A 25676-nucleotide genomic window follows, 5' to 3' on the forward strand; every position below is an offset into this window, starting at 1 on the left:
ACTTTGAAAAAAGGATGGGAGAAATTGGAATCAGAGGAATCGCTAGAAAGATACAATGAATAACAAGAATGAAAACAGTTGAAATATTAAGGAAAACCCTTGAATGCGGAAACTAGTACACATGGGCCACATGCGCGAACCAGACAAAATATTGCAGAGACAAGACATAAAGGAGCATTACATGGAACCAAGTATATTGAAGCTGCATACCCACATGTCCCACATGTCCCGCATGTCCCACATGTCCTGCAGGATTTTGTGATATCTTTTCTCGGTACTGCTACCAGTTTGTGCTTGTACCATTTGTCTGGGTGTTTAAGATGCAGTTGTTTACATAGTTCCTAATGTACTACATCCCCACTTGATTGTGTCTATTTTTTTATTCTTCTTGAACCCGTTTACTGCATTCAATTATTATTTTGTTTATCGTTTAGTCTCTTTGTCCATAGAGTCTGCATTTGCTGTATTCTTGCATTTTGTTAATTTTTACTTTGATATAGTTGTTCTAATCGCGTTATCTTGTGTGGCTGTTATTAGTGATTCAGTTTTCTGTTTAGGTGTTTTTTTCATGTCCAAGTGTTATCATAAGTCTCATTTTTTGTCGTCCTTGTTCCCATTTGTCTTTTCTCGTGTTACGTCTTGCCTATTTGTTCTCACTCTTGTTCATTTTTACAGTGTCTCTTGCTGTGGCAATTAGGTTTTCTGTTGTTGTTTTTGTTTTACGGCATATCAACCCTTTTCGGGTTATTTTAATGCCGAATCCGGTGATTTTGAAGAAATTGTTTTAATAGAATATATTTGTTTTTTGCAAGTCGGTTTCTATTTAAACCCATAGTTGGGACCCTAACAGGTACTACCACTCCGAGTACTACCAGTGAACCTGGGAACAATGGCAATTAAAGGGTGGCTCCACACTCCCCAGAGCCCACGAGCTGGGCCTCATCATTGGATATAGTTTAAGGTCATATCCAGGACCATAGGTTTTCTGTGTTGTGCATTATGTAGTTTTCCAATTCTTTTTAGTATCATTCACACATTCTTCCATGCAAACCAGTCCTCTTCCTTCGTCTTTCCTTTTTATATATAGTTGGTTGGCACATCCTTTGCATGTTATGCATTATGAATGGTCATACGTTTCCTGGTCTTCTAGTTGAGATGTTTCAGTTCGTTGTTGGTACTGTCTATGTATTTATGACTTTTATTAGATCCCTACTATATAATTTTGTTTCTAGGAGTTTTCTTGTTCTCCTTAGGTATTCTTTTTCAATTTTATCTTTCATTTCTGTTGATTTGATGGTATCTGCTTCCAGAACTCACAAATATATGTAGGTGTCATGTTTGCTTAGTGCCCTCATATCCACTTGGTTGGGTAGTAACATCCTCTCTGCTGCTTTCAGTTTTCCCCTTCTTATAATGGCAGTGTGCATTGTTCCCTACTGAATTCCATTTGAATATCCTGACTGAAGATTTTTATTATGCATATTGATGTACCCAGTTCCTTCTTGTTTCTTGCAAAAAGTTTCAGGTCGTCCATATACATTAGGTGGTTCATTCTTTTGTCAGTATTATTAACTTGTATCTGGCTTGACACTTTCTTAATACATTGTTTATAGGCATCATAGCAATGATAAACAGTAATGGTGATAGGGAATCTCCTTGTAAGATACCTCTTTGTATTTTTATCTCTGTTATTTATCGTCTTTCACTTGTCAGTTCAAGTCTCCAAGTTCTCATTGTTTTTCAATCAAATCGATAATCTTATCTGGTATCTGTACATCTTCAGGTACCCAATTAACTAAGCTTCCTTGTAGTCGATCCATGCAATAGCTATGTTCTTTTTTTCTACTTTTTACCTCCTTCCAGATGCAGTAGATCATGTGCTCCTCTTTTCCATTTTCAGCATCCTTTCTGTTCCTCAGGAAGTAGGCCACGATTATGAAGGAAGTGATCAATTTTTTCTCAGTTGTGCTGTCACAATTTTCCACATAGTTGGTAAGCAGGTTATAGGCCTGTAGTTACTCGGGTTGGTTCATTTTTCAATGTCTTCCTGTATCAATGTTGTTCTACCTTTGGTCATCCATTCTAGCACATCTGCTTCGTGGATATGTCTTTTTCGTTTTTGAATTAAATATTCCCGTAGTTGCCTCTTTTGATACCATTTGCAAATAAATTTGCATTATCGCAACAGCTGCTTGCCATTCATTTCTCGTTGGCATTGGCCATTGGTCTTCACTGGAATTTGAGTGGCAATAAGCCTTCCCAAAGTCCTAGTTCTCTTCGCACTTATACAGTAGAGGTCTGGTCAGTGCTCACTCCTCAGTCTTTCCTTCCTCCTTGACTACTTGGTTATTTGATCTCACTCTTTTTTTTTTGGGGGGGGACAGTGATGTGGTAATGGGGGGATGGGGTGGGATTAGAGAACTTATAGGTATGCAGTTTCAATGTTCTTGGTTCCATGTAGCAATTCATATTTTGTCTCTGTAGCAGTTTGTCTTGTCTGTGCTTGTGGTTCGTCTGTGTTAGTCTCCACTTTCCTTAATATTTAAGCTGTTTTCATTATTGTTGATTGTTGTATTTTTCCAGTCATTCCTCTGATTCCAATTTCTCCCATTCTTTTTTCAAAGTTTTTCGAGATTGCTCCTAGTGCTCCTACTATTATACAGGTATTATCTTGATTTTCTTCATCTTCCATATCCCTTTCAGCTCTCTCGCTAGCTCTGTGTATTTGTTCTGTTTCTCCTTTTCTTTGATATTCACCCTGTGGTCAACTGGAACAGCAAAGTCTACTATTTGATAGGATTTTTCTTTCTTGTTAATTATTACGACATCTGGTGTTCTTGCTTGAATGGGTTTATCAGTTTGTATGTCCATGTCCCATAGGATTTTGTGATTCTGTTGTCGGCTTATGTTTGTACCACTTGTCTGTGCATTCGAGATGCAGTTGTTTGCATAATTCCCAGTGTACTGCCTTTCCCACTTGGTCGTGTCTGTCCTTGTATTCCTTTTGGGCCAATTTGCTGCATTCACTTAATATATGGTTTATCGTTTCGTCTCTTTTTTTTTTTTTTTTTTTTTTTTTTATTATATTTTCACCCCAAACAAGGCACATTGCCACTTTGGTGTAGGGGGCTACTATCAGGGGAAACATCTACTGGGGCACTATGTAGGGATTAGGGCAGCGAGATGTTGGTTCACGTTGCACTTGAACTTATGCATGTCAGTACAGTTGGGGAAGCAGTGACCTGGAATGGAATTCCAAAGTCTAGCAGTTCTGGGGAAGAAACTACTGGAGTAGAACGATCTTTTACATCTAGGGATCTCCACAGAGTCTGCATTTACTGTTTTAACAACGATAATAATAATAATAATAATAATAATAATAATAATAATATATATATATATATATATATATATATATATATATATATATATATATATATATATAAAGTTTTATTGTTATCATTATTATCATCGTCATCATTATCGTTATTGCCATTTTTATTATTACTACTATTATTAGTATCATCATAATAATAACATTAATAATGATAATAATATTTATCTATTCATTTATATATTTATTTTTAAAGTTTTATTATTATTATTATCATTGTTGTCGTCATCGTCATTATTATTATTATTATTATTATTATTATTATTATTATTATTATTCATTAAAAGAACAACATTATGGATTTTTATCTTTTTCTTTAAAAAAAGACAAAAAGGGGAGATAATTTCTCTTTCCCTTTTTGTCTGCATGTAAGAATGAAAAAAAAAATTATTCCGATCTCCATAGGAGTGCTCATCATTCGCGGCGACAATCTCGGCGAAGCCATCTTCTTGATAGATTCTACTTCAATACCAATTGTCACATCAGAAGACGAAAATAAGCAAGTGTCTTTTGTGGGTGAGATTTGGTTTTCTAATTTCCTTCTCCCTGTTGGATATCTCTTTAAGATGACAAAAATACTATTAAGCCCGGCGCTAATGACGCCATTATTTGGCACATCTGGCAGAAATGAAAATTGGGTTGATATTGGCGAATTTTTGAATTCACTAATAATTTCTTCTCGCACTTTTCCTTCCTTCAAATCAGCACGTATAGATACGTTTTTTTTTTCGCATATATATATATATATATATATATATATATATATATATATATATATATATATATATATATATATATATATATATATATTGAAAAAAAACCATTACGTGTGTTGTTATATTTTAAGGTATTCATAACTAATTTTATTTTTACTTATACGAGACAGATGTTTGAAGATGAAAGAATTTCTTAAATATATTTGCTCTAATTTCTTTTTTTTTTTTAGCTTTAAATGACCTAATTTATTTCCTTTTTACTTACGTTTTATTATTTAATCTTTTTTTTGTTAAAAAAATGAATATTTTATTGAAATGTTTATTTGTCACTTGCTATGTATATTTTCTTAGATCAAAAACGTTTTGCTTGCTTTATAACTAAAAACAACAAACAAAAATTCAAACAACAACAAAAAGTATAAGAAAAATTAGCAAAACAAAACGCCCAAAGCAAGACAGTCATACACTGAGAATAATGACAATAATAATTCACCTTCGTTTCTTCTGCTTCCAAAATTAATTAAAAAAAAAAAAAAATAGAGGATGAAAAAAGACCTGTCACTTGACGTTTTTTGGTTGAGACTTTGGGATGACTTTCACTGTACAAAACAAGGGCACAAATAAATAAATAAATAAATAATAAATAAATGAATAAAATACGAACAACTGCTTCTTCCTGGAGATATAAAAATGAAATTGATTCCAACAGAGCATTTTATATATAAATCTTCTTATTGATTTTTTAATTGAAAATGACATTTTTTTTGTTAAAGTTTCTCCAGATGTTTCTATAATAGATATATTTAAGGAAAATGCTTTTTAAAAACAGGAAAATGTTCTTTTAATAAGATCTTATTAAACAGCTAAAAAATGGAGGGATGCAGGAAAAAGTGTTTTCGAAATTAAAATTAATGTTTCCTTTGTTACCTGCGCCAAGGAGGTTATGTTTGTGGTTGAGTTTGTTGGATTGTAACTATGTTTGTTTGTACAACCTATTATACACATCACGTGATTAAGCGTCACCAAACTTGGTTAAAATATTGGTTACCACAATACTTAGAACTGATTTAATCTTGTCATATTAGGGTTATGATTAAGAAAATTCGTTAAACACTTATCGTTGGCTAGTTTTTAACTTTGATGTATTTTTTAAGCTCCATACATCAAAGGGCTTTATACCTCGTCTGGAGCCATTTCCATAAAAATAATTTTGGAGTTTTCAAAATTTTCATTGCATAACTTTATGAATACTTTATACAATGGTCCATCTTTATGTTGCCGGGCAAAAATACCTAATCCTACAATTAACTAATGTTCTTGTTAAAATTGTGAAATAACAGATTAAAATTTGTGCGGCATATCAACTCCTTATAAGTCATTTATTCCTAAAACGTTTATTATAATTGCATAACATTTAAATAAACAACCATTCTAACGAGCAAACTGCTGAACGAATGAATGCACACGTGAAGCACATGGTATTTTCACGCAAGCGCAAACTTGTGCGTTTGTGGCAGAATGAAGAAGCTCTCTTTCGGATGAACTGGGAGCATCTACATTAATTAACCTTATACCTAACTTGTGCTCGTCACGTAATACCTTATGTTTTAATTTTCAGCCTTGCAGCAAAGATGGCTTCACAGGTCAGGCATTAACGTCCAAGAAAAAAGTAAATCTTAAGCTAAACGTTTTGGTTTCGATTCTCGGTGGTGACGCATGAGTCATTCTAAAATTAAAAAAAAGATAATTACTATATATTAGGTTCAATATAATCTATAATATAAATTTCACCTCTCTGTTTAAATGTATGTATGTATGTATATTTGTATGTCTGCCTAAAAACTTTCGACAGAGGCGACGGATTTTCACAGGATCGGTATCGTTTTGAAGCTCGGCCCTTCGGACGACAAATATCGAAACATTGGCTAAAAACATTAATTCCTTTACCCTCAACTGGGCAATTTTCTCGTCAATATTTTCAAAAGCCATGCCCTCTTTTCGATTGACTAGCCTTGATTTAAACCTTAGTCGCTTCCGGTTTGGCGATCAACGCAACAGCAAAGACGTCATATTTTTTTTCATATTCTTTTCCTCCTTCACGGTACAGATTCGAGCCTGCCTGCCTACTACCGCTTTTGTTTATGTTCAACACACACCTCCAAACACCCAGGCGACGCCGGGCACCCAGGCTAGTTTATAATATATAATAAAGAGATTATTTTATTTATTAGTTTATAATATATAATAAAGAGATTATTTTATTTATTAGTTTATAATATATAATAAAGAGATTATTTTATTTATTAGTTTATAATATATAATAAAGAGATTATTTTATTTATTAGTTTATAATATATAATAAGAGATTATTTTATTTATTAGTTTATAATATATAATAAGAGATTATTTTATTTATTAGTTTATAATATATAATAAAGAGATTATTTTATTTATTAGTTTATAATATATAATAAGAGATTATTTTATTTATTAGTTTATAATATATAATAAAGAGATTATTTTATTTATTAGTTTATAATATATAATAAAGAGATTTGTTCTTTTGCTATTTGCACGTTTGTGGTGTGTACAGACACACATATGCAAATTAGATGCGAGTCAATTCTTCTCTAAATGACCACAGTAAGAATTAATGGAGTGGTTCTAAATCAAAACATAGATTCCATGAACACAGCTTCTTTCTTAGAACTGCACGCCTGTGGAACTCTGTTCCGTCTGCCTGCTTCCCTCCTGACTACAACTTGGATCTCTTCAAGTCCAACGTAAACAAATTCCTGACAAACCGCCCCCTTAAGTAAACACTCTAAATATCCACACTAACGTACTGTACTTACAATAACCCTTATCCCTGAGTGGTTTCCGGGCTTTGATAAGTGGTGACCACCTTGTAAAAAAACATAGAGTGAGAGTAAGAGGAATACATAGCAACTAAGAGAGACATTATTTGATCAGTTAATTTTAAATTACAGCTTATTAGTGTAATTAAAACAGAAATTTTCTTTTTGTTAAACATAATTCAATCCCAGAACTAAAGTATATTTGAGATATATTTGTCACAACATCCTTTGGGGTGATTGTTATTCAAAGCCAATCCTTTTTCCAAAAAATCGAAAGTTCTTTTCAATTTGTCTGTCAATTTGATTGAACCGGCCTCTGACTTCAGGAACTTTTTTTTTTTTTTTTTACATAAGAGTTACCACTTATCAAGGCCCGGGGGGGGGGTCCATTCGTGGATAAAGGTTAATGAGTGTATAGTATTCAGTGGGATAATATCGTAGTAATCGTTAGTAGTGGAAATTTGGTAAATTGGATTACTTAAGGGGATGGTTCAACAAGAATTTGTTCACATTGGACTTGAAGACAACCAAATTATAGTCAGCTGGAAAGCAGGGAAACAGAAGAGAGGTCCACAGACGTGCAGTTCTAAGAAAGAAGCTTTGTTTATGGAATCTACGTTTAGGTTTAGGGACATATAAAAAAATAGGGGAAATTATTGGTAGTGTTTTCAGATAGAAGAGTGTTTTTCGTGAAAGTTTGATGAAGGGGGGGCCACTAATTGAAACTCAGACGAGCACTTGCCATGAAAATAACGATAAAGTAAAGATAGGCTCGCAACGTCTCTTCTGTGGGAAAGACGTTGCAGAGAAGAGAAAAGGACATACCTCACTTGGCTACGAAATCTATTTTAAACTCTGTCAAGGCAGGATAAGATCTTTCTGGCTGTTCCTGCTCAGATGTGGTAACAGTACTCCATCCTTGGACGTATCTGGCTTTTATATAGGTAGAGAACTGCATCAGCAGTGAGATATCTACTAGACCGGTAGAAAGATTCCACCATTTTTCCAACGACATTGGCAAAAGATTTGATGTATGTGTTCCATTACAGTTCAGGAGTAAAGGTTCAGCCCAAAATCTTGTTAAAACATGGAGCCTCCCCAAGACAAGAGCCGTTCATTTTATTTGATGCCAGATGGAGATCAGACCGTTGATGTAGAGATAGAAGCTTGGTTTTCGAATGAAAATGATAATAAAATAAAAGAACTGTAAAAGGAACGTCATGTCAAACTTAATGTAATAGACAAAACATTTTTCTCTCTAAAAAAAAAAAAGAAATAATTACCAGCAGCAGCTAGCTTTAGTTTTGTGTGTATGTAGGTTTTTGTGTTTTTGCGTGTGTATGTATGTATGTGTGAATATATGTACGGATGCATGGACGACGAGATAGGGAAAACTAAATGTGAGGGCGATTATCTGGAAAATTGCAGCAATCTCTCTCTCTCTCTCTCTCTCTCTCTCTCTCTCTCTCTCTCTCTCTCTCTCTCTCTCTCTATCTATCTATCTCTCTATATATATATGCAGCAATATATATATATATATATATATATATATATATATATATATATATATCTGTGGTTATGTGTGTATATGTATGTGTGTATATGTGCATGTTTCTGTGTGTATATATGCATGAATGTGCATGTGTATACATTTGCATGTATGTGTATGTATGTACATATATGGGTGTATATGTTTGTTTCTCCGTGTATATGTATGTATGTATATGTATCCGTGTCATCGGAAACGAAAGAAAGAGCGCACGACCTCACAAATGTAGGCACCACCTGCAGACTTCTCCGCAGGCTGTAGACAATCGCATCCTTGACTCTCTTGGGGTTTGAACTCTCCTCGAAATAGCCTCCCAATCAATTGGAAGAATGAGAGTGACTCATCTAACCACATGATGTTTCTATTTGTCAATAGTTAGATCTTTCTATCATTTAGTGACAAAAATCAATGACCCTTCTAATCGTACGACCGATATTTACTACATATTATGAGCAGTTGGATAAGTAGAAAAAAGGAAGCCAGCATTAGCACAAACATTTTTGCTGAGAGATGTTGGCTCAACTTTAAAGATGACTAGCAGGTCACCCGGCGTTGCCCGATTATAAAATATGCTTAAATATGATATTTTGATTTATACAGATTTCGTATTTATTATTATAGAGTCAATTCTCTATTGATTATTATATTGTACCCAATATATAGTACCTATTTACAATGCCTCCCCACGGGACAGAGTTAGACACCAGGGTCGTTTTTTTAACGTGGAGAAAAGGAACAAAAATAAAAATTGTCTCAGTTGTGAAGGATTTCTCATCCACTGAGAGAGAACAAGAAATTCAAGTGCAGCATCTGAAGGAAAGATACTACACTTTGATCTTGGCTTGAAGGTCAAGAACGTCTTAACGTAACCAATATATAGTACCCCAATAATAAAATACGCTTAAATATGATATTTTAATGCATTCAGATTTCGTAAAACCAATTCTTTATTGTTTATTATATTGTACTTAATATGTAGTGCTGATTTGAAAAGTTTTTTTTTTTAATATGACTTGGGTGCTATCAGCAGGAATAGAAACCAAACCATTTAGCGGTTAAGCATTATGCGGAACGACAGATGGATATCAAAACTTTAAAAATGAATCGAACTTGATGTATAAATTTATATTTTCGCATGCGTGGAGGAGAACTTTAAGTTGACGTACGTCCGACAAGTTCGTATTTTGTTTTTCAATTTTGACCACTTATCAGCTATTTTTAACGGCTAAAGACTAAATCGAATCTGCTCCACATGTCAAAATTCCCCTATACATTAAGTTTCAAGTTTGTAGACCAAAAATTGAAAGAGGAGTTTGGTAGAAACCATCCCTCAGACAAATAGCAAAGGTAACACACACACACACACGCACACACACACACACACACATATATATATATATATATTTATGACGACTGTCAACGCAATGGTCCTGGGTTCAATCCTCGGCTTGGGAGAGGTGCTAGTCTAGCCACACTGATGAGTTGTGATACAACGAAGCAGTACTGTATGTGGATGACTACAAATATATATATATATATCCTGAAAATATACATATTTTCTTATAATATATACCAATCCTTATTTAAGAAGCTCAATGTAATTACAGAGCAAATGTAATTACAGAGTAAATGACAATATATATATATATATATACTTGGTCGTGGAATTGCATTCATCTGCAAAGATCTAGCTCATTTGCATATTCTTTTAAAAATTCATTTTAAGTTATATATATATATATATATATATATATATATATATATATATATATAATAATGGTTGTATAAATTAGTTTCCTAGAAGTAAATCCAATGAAACACTTGTGATTATTAAAGAGTGCTCAATGGAGGACAGAGATGCTATATAGTCCACACATATGTAACCAATAATTTTTGTATAATAAACGTATATATATATATATATATATATATATATATATATATATATATATATATATATGTTAAATAATTTGCACATTCCTTTGAAAAACGATCGTTAATTAATTACTTACGAGGGGCGTGCAATAAATAATGCCCCTCACCCACTTCCCATAGCAGTAGAGCAACGAAACTTGGCACAGTTATTAGTCTGTCTCTACATAGGAACCACCCAGAGTTATGCATTTCTCCCAACGTTTGATGCAGCTCTGGAGACCGTTTTTGTAGAACCCCCAGGTTGGTCCTCCAACCATGATGTGACTTCAGAAATCAAGGCTGCATCATCTGGGAAACGCTTTCCTTTCAAAAACACATTCATGGCTGGGAAGAGGTGAAAGTCAGAGGGTGTAAGGTCAGGAGAGCCCGTGCTTCTGATCTGGCGACATGCGAGTTGTGGATCGGAGCGTTGTCCTACAGGAGGAGGGTACCTTTGCTGATCTTGCCCCGCCTCTTGATTTTTATAGCTTCCCTTAATTTCCTCAAAAGTGAAGCATAATAGGCTCCTGTAATTGTGGTACCCTTTGCCAGGAAATCTGTTATCATTACTCCATCCTGGTCCCAGAAGATTGTGAGCATGATCTTGCCAGCAGAGGGCTACACTCTTTCCTTCTTTGGAGGTGGTGAGTTTAAGTGCTTCCACTGCATTGACTGGGCTTTGGTTTCTGGATCATAGTGATGGACCCAGGTTTCATCCTGTGCAATCAGTCTTTTGAAAAACTTTGACTCATCTTCTTGGCACATTTCCAAATTCATCCTTGAGCACTCGACGCATTCTCGCTTCTGAAATGGTGTGAGCAACCTGGGAATTCATCTGGCAGACACCTTATGCATATGCAAATGGTCATGAATGATAGTTTCCACAGACCCTGTACGAGTCTTGACATCTTGGGCTTTTAGGCGAATAGTAATGTGCTGATCTCCCAGAATGGCAGCCTCAACTTGACGGACAGATGCCTCATCAATGGCAGGAGGGGGTGGCGACCAGGTTTGGGAGCTGTTTCCGCAGACTTCCGGCCATGTTTGAATTCACGATGCCAGCATTTTACAAGGTCATATGATGGAGCATTATCACCATAAGTTTTTTTTATTTCATCAAAAGTCTCCTGTGGTGTGCGTCCTTTCAAATACAAAAACCGGATCACTCCTCGACATTCAACAGGCTCCATTTCACACCTGACTCAGTTCAAACACCTGTAAAACAGAAATCACAATTAGTTCATAGCTGTAATTTGCCACATAATCCGTAGAGATATAAATCATTGCATATGACAAAATTCCAGCTAGATCAGACAACTGGTAGTGGGCCAGGGGCATTACTTATTGCACGCCCCTCGTATATGTTTTCATGGTTTCTTATCAGATTATTTGGTTTCATTTCACTATTACGCTGAATTCTATTTATGCATAGTTCCTATATTCTGCATAATTATGTAGAATCTATAATGAAAACTGTCTAGCATACGGATCTATATATATATATATATATATATATATATATATATATATATATATATATATAGATAGATAGATATGTGACCTTGTGTATGTGTGAAAGGTCTCTACCAAACATCAATTTGAATCTATCTATAGAGCTGAAATTTAATATATAGGATATTTGGATCTGTAGCATACGTTTGATTTGGTTATTAATCGGTAAAATACCTGCTAAGGAGTCAAGAAAAACATTGGTTTTGCGCTGCGTTAATTAAAAGTTACAGGTTAAACAACATTATTTTTTGCAGTTTCTGCATACTATGGATTTAGTATATATGCTAACGAATAACGCATGGGAGTTATATGGTTTGGTTTCGATTCTAACTGATGGCACACAACTTATTTTTTTACTATCGAAATCATTACGATATATTAGGTACAATATTATAATCGATAGAGAATCGGCTCTGTAATAATAAATACAACATCAGCACGAATTAAAATATCATATTTAAATGTATTTTTCGAACGGACAACGCCGGGCCTATGCTAGTGTGTTATAATAAATAATTTGCTTTTCTTTTCAAGGTTTTTGTATTTTTTCTTGCTTCTAGCTACCATGTCGATTAGGGTTAGAGTAAGGAGATATTACCTAGTTCAGAAATATTTCGCTTGTGGCAGAAGAACCCAATATTTACTTATCTTTTTGCACTTTCTTTGCTGCATTTGTCTAAGAATTAAAATTCTTTAAGTTGCTGATATGTAAAGAAACATGGGATTATAAAAAGGAAAATCATATTAAAATCCGTGCGATTTATGCTGCAGATAATCTTTTGTATTTAATCTGATATTTCTTTTATTAAAAGAAAGCATTAAAAAAAATGGAAGTAATGTGCGTCCAATCTTAACAAAGATGGTTTTCATACCCGAAATAATAAAACAAAACAAAAACTAAAATCCTAGGGAACTGCAACATCATTATGACATCATTCATTTCAACAAAAAAGAAGAGATCATCTTCCAACATATATACAGAATTTCAAAATGATTTTTAAATTCACAAATTATATATATATATATATATATATATATATATATATATATATATATATATATATATATATATAATCGAGGTAAGACACTGATTAGAAATCAGATGACAAATCCTGATAGATATTACTTGAAGTAATACTTCCAGGGCGATCCTAGCCAAAAAGGAGAAGCTCAATATTTAAGAATAGAGCAATATATAAGTTTAGTGGTTGTATTTAAATTCTGAAAAAAAAAACATATAGACACATATATTCGAATTAAGAATTTATTGTTTGATAAAAGGAATATATAGAAGGGGTTAGGGTTAGTGTATAGAGATTTTTGAAGTGTATAGTGATTTGTGAAGTGTATAGTGATTTGTGAAGTGCATAGTGATTTGTGAAGTGTATAGTGATTTGTGAAGTGTATAATGATTTGTGAAGTATATAGTGATTTGTGAAGTGTATAGTGATTTGTGAAGTGTATAATGATTTGTGTAGTGTATAGTTATTTGTGAAGTGTATAATGATTTGTGAAGTGTATAGTGATTTGTGAAGTGTATAATGATTTATGAAGTGTATAGTGATTTGTGAAGTGTATAGTGATTTGTGAAGTGTATAACGATTTGTGAAATGTATAGTGATTTGTGAAGTGTATAATGATTTGTGTAGTGTATAGTGATTTGTGAAGTGTATAATTATTTGTGAAGTTTATAGTGATTTGTGAAGTGTATAGTGATTTGTGAAGTGTATAGTTATTTGTGAAGTGTATAGTGATTTGTGCAGTGTATAATGATTTGTGAAGTGTATAATGATTTGTGAAGTTTATAGTGATTTGTGAAGTGTATAGTTATTTGTGAAGTGTATAATGATTTGTGAAGTGCATAGTGATTTGTGAAGTGTATAGTGATTTGTGAAGTGTATAATGATTTGTGAAGTGTATAGTTATTTGTGAAGTGTATAATGATTTGTGAAGTGTATAGTGATTTGTGAAGTGTATAGTGATTTGTGAAGTGTATAATGATTTGTGAAGTGTATAATAATTTGTGAAGTGTATAGTGATTTGTGAAGTGTATAGTGATTTGTGAAGTGTATAGTGATTTGTGAAGTGTATAATGATTTGTGAAGTGTATAGTGATTTGTGAGGTGTATAATGATTTGTGAAGTGTATAGTGATTTGTGAAGTGTATAGTTATTTGTGAAGTGTATAGTTATTTGTGAAGTGTATAGTGATTTGTGAAGTGTATAATGATTTGTGAAGTGTATAGTGATTTGTGTAGTGTATAGTGATTTGTGAAGTGTATAATGATTTGTGAAGTGTATAGTGATTTGTGAAGTGTATAGTTATTTGTGAAGTGTATAGTGATTTGTGAAGTGTATAGTGATTTGTGAAGTGTATAGTGATTTGTGAAGTGTATAATGATTTGTGAAGTGTATAGTGATTTGTGAAGTGTATAGTGATTTTTGAAGTGTATAGTTATTTGTGAAGTGTATAGTTATTTGTTAAGTGTATAATGATTTGTGAAGTATATAGTGATTTGTGAAGTGTATAATGATTTATGAAGTGTATAGTGATTTGTGAAGTGTATAGTGATTTGTGAAGTGTATAATGATTTGTGAAATGTATAGTGATTTATGAAGTGTATAACGATTTGTGTAGTGTATAGTGATTTGTGAAGTGTATAATTATTTGTGAAGTTTATAGTGATTTGTTAAGTGTATAGTGATTTGTGAAGTGTATAGTTATTTGTGAAGTATATAGTGATTTGTGAAGTGTATAATGATTTGTGAAGTGTATAATGATTTGTGAAGTGTATAGTGATTTGTGAAGTATATAGTGATTTGTGAAGTGTATAATGATTTGTGAAGTGTATAATGATTTGTGAAGTATATAGTGATTTGTGAAGTGTATAATGATTTGTGAAGTGTATAATGATTTGTGAAGTGTATAGTGATTTGTGAAGTGTATAGTGATTTGTGAAGTGTATAATGATTTGTGAAGTGTATAATGATTTGTGAAGTATATAGTGATTTGTGAAGTGTATAGTTATTTGTGAAGTGTATAATGATTTGTGAAGTGCATAGTGATTTGTGAAGTGTATAGTGATTTGTGAAGTGTATAATGATTTGTGAAGTGTATAGTTATTTGTGAAGTGTGTAATGATTTGTGAAGTGTATAGTGATTTGTGAAGTGTATAGTGATTTGTGAAGTGTATAATGATTTGTGAAGTGTATAATGATTTGTGAAGTGTATAGTGATTTGTGAAGTGTATAGTGATTTGTGAAGTCTATAGTGATTTGTAAAGTGTATAATGATTTGTGAAGTGTATAGTGATTTGTGAGGTGTATAATGATTTGTGAAGTGTATAGTGATTTGTGAAGCGTATAGTTATTTGTGAAGTGTATAGTTATTTGTGAAGTGTATAGTGATTTGTGAAGTGTATAATGATTTGTGAAGTGTATAGTGATTTGTGAAGTGTATAGTGATTTGTGAAGTGTATAGTGATTTGTGAAGTGTATAGTGATTTGTGAAGTTTATAGTGATTTGTGAAGTGTATAGTGATTTGTGAAGTGTATAATGATTTGTGAAGTGTATAGTGATTTGTGAAGTGTATAATTATTTGTGAAGTGTATAGTGATTTGTGAAGTGTATAGTGATTTTTGAAGTGTATAGTTATTTGTGAAGTGTATAGTTATTTGTGAAGTGTATAATGATTTGTGAAGTATATAGTGATTTGTGAAGTATATAGTGATTTGTGAAGTGTATAGTTATTTGTGAAGTGTATAATGAGTTGTGAAGTGTATAATGATTTGTGAAGTGTATAATGATTTGTGAAGTGTATAGTGATTTGTGAAGTGTATAATGATTTGTGAAGTGTATAATGATTTGTGAAGTGTATAGTGATTTGTGAAGTGTATAGTGATTTGTGAAGTGTATAGTGACAATGTTATGAGAGAATTAGCTGTTCGCAAATGGTTTTGCAAAATTCAAAAACATCAGACTTGATATTTATGTTTCGAAGACAAAAAAAAATGAAAAAAATCCAAATATCACAACTTGAGCAAGAGTTAGAAGCTTCAAAAAAAGTACAGTTCATGACCATTTTCAGTAAATAATTATTTCTAAGAAAGGAGAATTACTCTTATTTCTCATCGCTACATTATTCGCCTAAAAACGCTCAGAACTTTTTGGATGACCTACTATTTAGCATTTAAATCTTGGAACGGTCAATGCTCCAACGAACTGAAAAGACTCGACAAACCCAACAAACAGCTAAATCCCACTCCTTCACAGTAGAGATCCTTAGATGCAAGAGAGATTTCTACTTCAGTAGTTTCTTCCCCAGAACCGCTAGACTTTGGGATTCCCTTCTGGGTCCCTGCTTCCCCAACTGTACTGATATGCAGAAGTTTAAGTGTAACGTGAACCGACATCTTGCTATCCAACTCCCGACATTTTTTATTTTATTTACAAAGAAGTCACCACTTATCAAGGCTTGGAGGCCACTCGGGGATAAGGGTTATTGCATGTACATACAAGACGGCTAAATAACAACTTGAACTATGACCCAATGGATAATATCGTAGTAATCGTTAGTAATGGAGATTTGATAAAGTGTCTTATTTGAGGGGGCGGTTCATTAGGAATTTGTTTGTGTTGGACTTGAAGACATCCAAGTTGTAGTCAGGTGGGAAACAGGCAAACGGAAGAGAGGTCCACAGGCGTGCACTTCTAAGAAAGAAGCTTTGTTCATGGAATCTACATTTTGATTTAGGCATAGATAAAGAGTGGGGAAAATTACTGACAATGGTTTCAGCTAGACGGGTGTTTTTCGTGAAAGATTGGTGAGGGGGGACCAGAGATTGGAGCTCAGACGAGCAACTCCCTCCCTATGTAGTACCCCTGTAGCTTATGTCTCTCATAGTAACCCCCTACATCAAAGTGGCAATGTGCCTTGTTTGGGGTGAAAATGTAATAATAAAAAAAGGGCATATCTCTTACTCCTTGAAACGTCAGAGAACAAAATGAAGATTACCTAAATAATATTGGAATTGGCAATGTTAGTTTGCTTTTTTTATTTTTATTTTTATTTTTTTGCATTCTTGTGTGACTCTCTGCTCCCTCATCGAAGGGAAAGGGGGCACTGCTCATCGGCACTGAAAGCTATGTCCTCTTCTTTCCATCAGCAGCATACGCCCGGAAAGCTATTAGCTCAGATGTTTATTATTTATCCACCACAGGGTCATAGTTCAAGTTGTTATTTCGCCGTCTTGTATGTCCCCCCCCACCTCCCGATGGTGGGGATAGGGAGAGGGAAGGAGAGGGAGGGATTTCCTTTACATCTTTCCGTCTTGAATGCATTCCCTTAGCCATTATTACTTCCAGCCATGCTAGTGGCCATCTTTTTTGTGTTTTCATTCTCTAAAGAATACCTTTAATTTTTGTTTTCTATACATATGCAGCGTGGGTTGGCAGAACTGCAGACGATGGCCATTTTGTAAAAGTGTCGAGATGGATGGGTTAGGAAGGAAGGGGAGAGTAATGTGGAATGAAGTTGGGGGAGGGGGCGGTAGCAATCGATCGGTGTCAGCAAATCTCCAGAGTGAAAAGAAGGAAAAATGATTGGTCGAGTGATTAACACTTCAAATCAGTACACGTGGATTACTCTTCCGGACTTTTCTTTCCTTTCCTCGTTCAGTTGCTTGATTTTTTTTTTGTTTTTTGTTTTTTCTTTTTCCTTGGAAATTGAAATGGTGTTCGTGGCGGGGGTGTAGAACTGTAAGGGGATAAAGAGAGAAGACAACAAAAGAGTAAATGTATGCGCGTGTGTGTAAGAGAAAAAGAGAGCAAAAGAATAAATGGAAAAAATGGAAAAATATGCGTTTGTATAAGAGAGAGAGAGAGAGAGAGAGAGAGAGAGAGAGAGAGAGGAGGGGGGAGGACAACGAAAGAGTAAATGTGTGTATGCGTGAAAGAGAGAGTGAATCTTAGAAAGAGAAAGAAAGAAGGAGAGAGAGAGGACAACGAAAAAGTAAATGTGAAAGTATGTGTGAAAAAGAGAGTGAATCTTAGAAAACGAGAGAAAGAAAGAGAGAAAAAAGGGAGACAGAGAGTGTGTGTGTGAGAGAGAGAGAGAGAGAGAGAGAGGGGGGGGGACAACGATAGAGTAGTACCCATAAAATGAAAATATGAGAGAAGAGAGGAAGAGAGAATAAGAGATATGCGTAATTTTACTTTAAACACCCAAACACTAATAAAATGTCATCATTTTTTTCTTTCTCTCAATATCCATACGTATAAATAGCTATTCATATGTGTATTAGATTAAGGGAATTAATTCGGTATACATTAAAACGACTGAAGTATTATTATCATTATTTGTAAATAAAACAACTGTTTTCCCCAAGTGACTTTAATCCTAAAAGGTGTAGGTAAGTTTGGAACTAACGAAAACCGTGGGGAAAAATATTTGCTGGCACGGACACACTATACACTAGTATATATATATATATATATATATATATATATATATATATATATATATATATATATATATATATATATATATATATATATATATATACCTGCTGTATGTACCCTGCCACTGGAAAATTCTAATAAAAAGAGAAAATGCATGTTTCTTATATTCTTAGTACAGCAATCCACTCCAAAAAGTAAAAAAAAAAAAAGTAGAAAATGAAAAAAAAAAAAAAAAAAAATGGTACTCTTGCAGAATTGGATTCGGATCTTCGAAAGTTACCGTCAACCATGGCTTGGGCTCGACCAACATTCAGTGGATTAAGCCGAAGGTTGCTAAAATGTTGAAACGCTAAATAGAGATTTTTTTTTGTTATTGTATTAAAAAATATGAGATTTTAATTAATATTTGGGTGAGGGGGGGGGGTTACTATGCACAGATTCGAAAAAGTTGTCCAAAAACAAATAAATGAAAGCAAAGGTAAGGTAAATTATGTTTCTACCTAACTGGATAATTTTTTAGTGTTTTTATTTAATGTAAAATGTTTAATTGGCTCGAAAAACTCAGTGTTTATCGATGTATTTGAAAAAGACGAATGGTCGCGGACTCTGTTGAATACGTTAAGTTTGGGAAAATCACTTCAAAACTAAAAAACTATACAAAACTGTCAGACACCCACTGATTATATGTTATCGTGACATAGGCTGATATATTCGGTGGGTTTCGGACAGTATTTTGTATAGTTTTTTTTAGTTTTAAATCATTTTCCTAAACTTAACATCATCAACAGTGTCCGCCACCATTTGTATTTTTCAAATACACTGATAAACACTGTTTTTCGAGCCGACTAAACGTTACAGTAAATAAAACATGTTTGTATTACTAAACACAGAAAAAGTTGTCGAAAAATAAATATAACAAATAAATGTTATCAAAGGCAAGATAAGTCACTTTTCTACCTAACTGGATAAGCAGAAATATTCATTTCGAACACGCCTCTGTTATACCAAAGAATTTACTGTTGATTTTATATGCCGAGCCTTTCTGCTTGTGTGGTAATAAAACTTCTCAAATGCACCTGTGATGTTAGGCTTTGTAAGGTGTTCACTCTGATCAAAATCGCGTTCCTTCTTTCATCGGATTATAAATTTCATAGGGAACTCTCTCACTCACGCACATGGTCCCCTCACACCCACAAAGTTCAGTAGGAGCAAACAGTTAATAAAACATCTTAAAAAGCACTTTGAAAAAGAGTTAAAAACATATTTAATCTGAAAAGGAAACACTTGATAAGTGGATAGTCCTTAATCCGCGGAGTTTCGAAACTTCTCATCTTCGAAACTCCGCGGGTTAAGAACTATCCACTTATCAAATGTTTCCTTTTCAGATTAAATATGTTTTAAACTCTTTTTCAAAGTGTTTTTTAAGATGTTTTATTAACTGTTTGCTCCTATTATAAGCTCTATCTCCTATTTGGTTTTATCGAGCTTTTACATCTGGCTGAGATAACTTTATAAATATTAATTCTTTAATATGTACAACATACTTTAGTTTTATAATTTTGGTAAATTTAATTGTAATTTTTATTTTATATATATATATATATATATATATATATATATATATATATATATATATATATCTTTATTAGTATAACAAAATTTTAAAATCGGATGTTATAAAATAAGTCGATTAAAAAATTTATTACATTTCGTGATTTTTAATCGACTTATTTATTTTATAACATCCGAATATGGTTCACTTCTTTCTTATATATATATATATATATATATATATATATATATATATATATATATATATATATATATATATATATATATATACTAGCAAAAGTACCCGTCGTTGACTGGGTTCAAAAACAGCCTACAGAAAATGGACTCTGATTTATGAAAGTATGATAGGTTATGAAAAGGAAGGGTTGTAAAAAGATAGCTTCGAATTTGGGGGTATAAAAATCAAAGCAAAATATGATGAAAGTAAAAATAAAATAGATAAACCCCATAATTTATTATACCATACCTTTTCACACTGAAACACTTATTACAATAGTCTGTGGATGTATATTAAAAAAAACCTCGTTAAACTTTGTGACATATTTCCATTCTATGGAGGTCAGGTGCGAACGAACATCCCATAATTTTATTATACCATATTTCTTCAAACTGAAATATAATTATCAAAGTATACTTACGCAGATAGATATGAAAAGTCTTTATTAAAGTTTGTGCCTATTTCAATTCTAGGGAGACCAGGCGCGAACGCAAACCTCACAATACCATCCCTATTTAAGTAAAAACATACTTATCAAAGTATTCTTATGTACATCTATATCAGAAACACTTGTAAACGTTTTTTTTTTTTTTAATTTTTAAATTTTTTATTTCCATACTTTGTGGACCAGGCGCGAACACAGACCCCACAATTTTAATGAATCATCATTATGCCAGATCAAACATACCCATTCCTGTGTCTCGATACATCTTCTATCATTATATGTAATCAGTTTTTTTTTAAATAATCAATCATATAGGAGCCTATTCGTGACAACACACACACACACGAACACACACACACATTCAGCTTTATATATATATATATATATATATATATATATATATATATATATATATATATATATATATATATGAGTGTAGCCATCAACAATTGTAGGTTTTTCAGACTTTTATCATTTTTTAATATTTTAAAATATTTTTAGAACGTGTTTCAAGCCTTGTTCAGCTCTGTTCAGATATTTTTATATAAACTTTTTTTAGTTAAAAGTTTGGAATTTCTTTTTGGAAAACATTTTATCTCTGCCAACACTGATTGTGTTTTGCTGAGAAATGCCAATCTGAGACTTATTGTCACCAGTAGCCCGTAGGGTAGGTCAAGGGTGCAATCAGTTAGAGTTAACTCCATTTAGTGGGCGAGGGGGCTTTGAGTCTATTTGGTGAATATTTTTATTGGTTTTTATGAGTTTCTTTTTTTTATGTGTGTGTGTGTGTGTGTGTGTGTGTGTGTGTGTGTGTGTGTGTGTGTGTTAGTGTGTGTTCGTATGTTAAGGCGAGGGTTGTGTGTTGTATGTGTGTGTATGAATGTGTGTGGATCAAGATCTGTGATTTCTTCTTTCACACGTGTGTGTGTGCACGCGCATATATATATATATATATATATATATATATATATACATTTTTTTTTACACAGTGATCACCACTTATCAAGGCCCGGAAGCCACTCAGGGATAAGGGTTATTGCAAGTACATTACATTAGTGAGGAGATTTGCTGAAGTGTTTACTTAAGGGGGCGGTTCATTAGGAATTTGTTAACATTTGACTTGAAAACATCCAAGTTGTAGTCCGGTGGGAAGCAGACAGACGGAACAGAGTTCCACAGGCGTGCAGTTCTAAGAAAGAAGCTTTGTTCATGGAATCCGCGTTTTGATTTAGGCACAGATATAGAGTGGGGGAAATTTTTCACAGTGGATTCAGCTAGACGGGTGTTTTTCGTGAAAGATTGGCGAGGGGGGACCAGAGATTGGAGTTCAGACGAGCATCTGCATATATATAACGCACCTTCTCCAAGTGATGTTGCTTCAACCAGATTAGATGAATTCTTATCCTGGAATTCAGCAAGATCACAAGAATTTATAAAATTAATATAGAACAATTGTATATTGATAATTATATTGTACCCAATATATAGTAATGATTTCCAAACTAAAATATGTCACTTGGTCGCCATCAGCTAAAATCGAAACCAACGCAATTAGCACATCAATCTTAGCCATTAGCTCTTGAGCCATCCTTAAAAATTAAATGCATAAATGTATATTTGCACATGCATGGAATTAATAAATTTAGTCAACTTACTCCTGCCAAGTTCAATTATTTTTTCAATTTTGATCCGTTAACAGCTATTATTACCAGCTAAATCGAAGTTGTTTTGCAGGTTCAAATTCCCTATATATCATGTGTCAAGTCTGTAGACCAAAAAATGACAGAGGAGTTTGGGAGAGACCATTCCTCAAAGAGACAGACAGCAGACAGAAAATGTCACTTTATACATATATATATATATATATATATATATATATATATATATATATAATGGACAACACAAGGATTTTGCAACGAGAAAGTAATTGTAAAAAATTAAAAATACTTGAAGCACTATATATAAAAACCCAGCACCCATCTATAAATAGCATTAATTTTGAAAGTAGCAATAATGTGCTGAAATGTTTAGCATAACTAGTATACGACTGGTTTTACGAACATTGCCTTTTATCATCCTAATTTTTAATCGAGTTTTTTATCACTCGTAAATGTATATCTTAATCGACTTTTCATTGACTCATTTTATCATTCGTAACTATATATTTCACTTCTATTTTTAATATTTTATCTCCACCTGATGATGATTCAAGAAAGAATCGAAAGCGCTCGAATGAACCATGGAACATTTGTAAATACCTTCCATCTTACAGTTAAAAAAATCTTACGAAAGATCGAAAAAATGAAAAAAAAAAAGAATCATTAAGCAAGGTATCTCTGTTGTTTTTAATAATGTTTGCCTGAATATATATATATATATATATATATATATATATATATATATATATATATATAAAATAAAAATTACAATTAAATTTACCAAAATTATCCAAGATGGTAAAACTAAAGTATTTATAAAGTAACCTCAGCCAGATGTAAAAGCTCGATAAAACCAAATAGGAGATAGAGCTTATAATAAGAGCAAACAGTTAATAAAACATGTTAAAAACATTTTGAAAAAGAGTTAAAAACATATTTAATCTGAAAAGGAAATAGTTGATAAGTGGATAGTCCTTAATCCTTGGATTTTCGAAGAAATACTTTTCTTCTCATCAGAGGGTAGGAATTAGCAAAATGCAGGATCGGATTTTGCATACAAAAGGACTAAGGCCTACCCACTTATAAAGTGTTTCCTTTTCAGATTAAATATGTTTTTAACTCTTTTTCAAAGTGTTTTTCTAACATATTTTATGAACTGTTTGCTCTTATATATATATATATATATATATATATATATATATATATATATATATATATAAATATGTGTGTGTGTGCTAGATTTTTACAAAAATAAACAGTAGGTTCTCTACAGTGCAATATAAATTACAATGTATATGTGGAACTTCTTTCGGGTATACCGCGATGAGTATCCAACTACAGCAGGCAATCAATCGATTTAGTTTTGAAAATGGGCGATTTCACCGATTTCGATGACAATAAAAATATGGAAGTGTGAATAATTCGTTGGTCATCATTCAATCCCGGACAGCGTCGAGTCTCCCTGCTAATATATATATATATATATATATATATATATATATATATTGATTTAAAGGTTATGAGGGCTTTTTGAAGCATAGAAACGATGTTACTTTTTGTATTTAATATTTTATTTTTTATATTTCAAGCGGTCCTCCGATCTTGGTCACAAAAAAGTATCGAAACGAAAATAAAAGACGTTGAAAAATAAACTGGAAATTTGTAGTAAGGACAACGTTCACGTGAATTATTTTAACCGTTTGTGAAAGAAGAATATATTTTTTATTTATGTTTTATTTTTTAAAGTGGTGCAACGTAAATAGCGTTTAATTCAAACGGCAAAAAGACACACACACACACACGTACATACATATATACACACACACACATATATATATATATATATATATATATATATATATATATATATATATATATATATGTATATATATTTGAATATGTATGAATAAAATATCAATACGAAAAATGTATAAATGTTTATATCTTTTCTGTATTTATTTCCTGTGTGTTGACGTGTAGGAATACAAAAAGTCATTTGAAAAAAAAACAAGAATGTTTCCTTCAAAAGCACATAATTTTCGACCGATCCTTTGATCTTCCTCAGTGTGAATGATTGATTTTTTATTCATACATATTTAAATATATTAAAAAGGAATACACGTGGATACAACATGCAATATATATATATATATATATATATATATATATATATATATATATATATATATTTCGGTAGAAATATATTTTCTTATATATAAATCATTATTTAAGAAGCTCAATGTAATTACAGAGCAGTATAGAGAATAAATGACAAAAAGTTATATTCGAAAATTCATGATGTTGACCATCTTATAATTTATTCCTTTAATTCAGTTGACTTATACAATTCTTGACAGTAACTGTTTCGTAGCGCAAATCTATCACTTACTAATTATATCAATCAGTGGATCTATTATGCCTTTAACTCATCAGAAGAAATAGCAACGATCAATCCGTCAAAAGGAATTGAAGTGTGATTTGACATGATTCATCCGAAAATTGGAAGAGAGACTGCAAATACCTTTTTTTTTTCCTTTACGCCATATTGAATTTTTATCAAAGTCGTTAAACCCAACTATTCGTACTAACAATTTTAATTCAATTATGAATTTTCTACCAAAATTTTCTATTTAATAATTAGTAAATTTATTATTTCTAATTTGTGTATACATACTTATGAAAATAATATCAACAAATTATAAACTATTATACATGTTTGTATATAAGAAACTAAACTAAGCTAAAAAGCTAAAAAAAAAAGAACAAAAACAAACCAAAAAACGATCGATCATTACGGTCGGTTATCATAACTAATAAATTGATTTGAATTGAAAACCATACATAATTCAATTCTGTTAGCTATTATAATCAAGTTTATTAATCATTACAATTATAATTTTTAAAATCATACAATTCAAAAGACTATACTTTAACTTTGTTAAATTTAAATATAGTCTGAAAATAATTAAATGTACTTCATGAAGTGAGGCAGAGTTATCTCCCTCGGAACAAATCTAACGAAATATTAACTTTACTTATATTTATTTATTTAACCAGCGTGTAGACATCCATATTCAACTAATAAGTAATTTTAATATAGTTTAATGTCTTTCACTTAATATTATTTAAAAAAAATTAAAACGATTTATATTATAAATTAATTTACTTAGTATCAAAAATTATTTCAATCGATAGTCATAAGTTATTAAGTTATACTTCATATCTTCTAATGTTGAATTGTAAATTAATTAGTTACTTACATTTACTTTAATTTTTACTTATTTATATATTTATTCATATTATTATCAATATCAGCACCATCATTATTATTTATATTAAGATTAATATTTTTAATTTGACATTTCACAAACTTTACTCAATT

This window comes from Euprymna scolopes, chromosome 20 (genome assembly GCF_053919585.1).
Source record: "Euprymna scolopes isolate OS-2025 chromosome 20, ASM5391958v1, whole genome shotgun sequence".
Lineage (NCBI taxonomy): Eukaryota > Metazoa > Mollusca > Cephalopoda > Sepiida > Sepiolidae > Euprymna > Euprymna scolopes.